This window comes from Armigeres subalbatus, chromosome 1, assembly GCF_024139115.2.
Source record: "Armigeres subalbatus isolate Guangzhou_Male chromosome 1, GZ_Asu_2, whole genome shotgun sequence".
NCBI lineage: Eukaryota > Metazoa > Arthropoda > Insecta > Diptera > Culicidae > Armigeres > Armigeres subalbatus.
The window spans coordinates 97,916,242-97,918,085 of NC_085139.1; positions in this window are offsets into that span (position 1 = coordinate 97,916,242).

Sequence of the window (1,844 nt, forward strand, 5' to 3'; positions counted from 1 at the left end):
TTCAAGAGCCTCCTTTCACGAGACACGGAAGCCTTCTTTCAAGAGGCTGGAAGACTCCCTTCAAGAAGCTCGGAATTCTTCTCTCAAGAGACTTGGAAGCGTACTTTCAAGTGTTTCAGAAGCGTCAACATTCTAAGAAGCTTCCTTTAAAGTGGCTCAAAAGCCTTAATGGCTCGGAAGCCTTCATTCAACAGGCGCGGAAGCCAATTTTCAAGAGGTTCGGAAGCCCCCTTTCAAGAGGCTCGGAAAGCTCCCTTGAAAGGGCTCGGAATTATTCTTTCAAGATCCCACTTTAAAGAAGCTCAGAGGCGTCCTTTCAAGATATTCAGAAGCCTGCGTTTAGGTAGCTGAAAAGCCGCCTTTAAAGGGGCTCGGAAACCTCCCTTCAAGATGTTCAAAAAAAAACTTCCGTTCAAGAGGCTCGGAAGCCTATTTCCAAGATATTCAGAAGCTTGATGTATAAACTTAATTTGAATTGGAAAGTTTCACGGAGTAATGAAAATTTCAGCCCATATTATGAAGAGCCATGGGTCATTACCAAGATTTGGGAGGAGGAAGTTTTGCCGCAGGAGTGGATGGAAGGTGTTGTGTGTCCCATCTACAAAAAGGGCGATAAGCTGGATTGTAGCAACTACCGCGCAATCACATTGCTGAACGCCGCCTACAAGGTACTCTCCTAAATTGTATGCCGTCGACTAGCACCAACTGCAAGGGAGTTCGAGGGCAGTACCAGGCGGGTTTTATGGGCGAACGCTCCGCCACGGACCAGGTGTTCGCCTTTCGTTAAGTACTGCAGAAACGCCGCGAATACAACGTGCCCACACATCATCTATTCATCGACTTCAAAGCCGCATATGATACAATCGATCGGGACCAGCTCTGGCAGCTAATGCAAGAAAACGGATTTCCGGATAAACTGACACGGTTGATCAAAGCGACGATGGATCGGGTGATGTGCGTAGTTCGAGTTTCAGGGGCATTCTCGAGTCCCTTCGAAACCCGCAGAGGGTTACGGCAAGGTGATGGTCTTTCGTGTCTGCTATTCAACATCACTTTGGAAGGGGTAATATGAAGAGCAGGGATTAACACGAGTGGTACAATTTTCAATAAGTCCGTCCAGCTATTTGACTTCGCCGACGACATAGATGTTATGGCACGTAACTTTGAGAAGATGGAGGAAGCCTACATCAGACTGAAGAGGGAAGCTAAGCGGATCGGACTAGTCATCAACACGTCGAAGACGAAGTACATGATAGGAAGAGGTCCAAGAGAAGACAATGTGAAGCACCCACCGCGAGTTTGCATCGGTGGTGACGAAATCGAGGTGATAGAAGAATTTGTGTGCTTGGGCTCACTGATGACTGCCGAAAATGACACCAGCAGAGAAATTCGGAGACGCATAGTGGCTGGAAATCGTACGTATTTTGGACTCCGCAAGACGCTCCGATCGAATAGAGTTCGCCGCCGTACCAAACTGACAATCTACAAAACGCTCATTAGACCGGTAGTCCTGTAAGGACACGAGACCTGGACGATGCTCGTGGAGGACCAACGCGCACTTGGAGTTTTCGAAAGGAAAGTGCTGCGTACCATCTATGGTGGGGTTCAGATGGCGGACGGTACGTGGAGGAGGCGAATGAACCACGAGTTGCATCAGCTGTTGGGAGAACCATCGCATGACTGCGATGGGCCGGGCACGTAGCCAGAATGTCGAACAATAACCCGGTGAAAATGGTTCTCGACAACGATCCGACGGGCACAAGAAGGCGAGGTGCGCAGCGGGCAAGGTGGATCGATCAGGTGGAAGATGACTTGCGGACCCTCCGTAGACTGCGTGGCTGGCG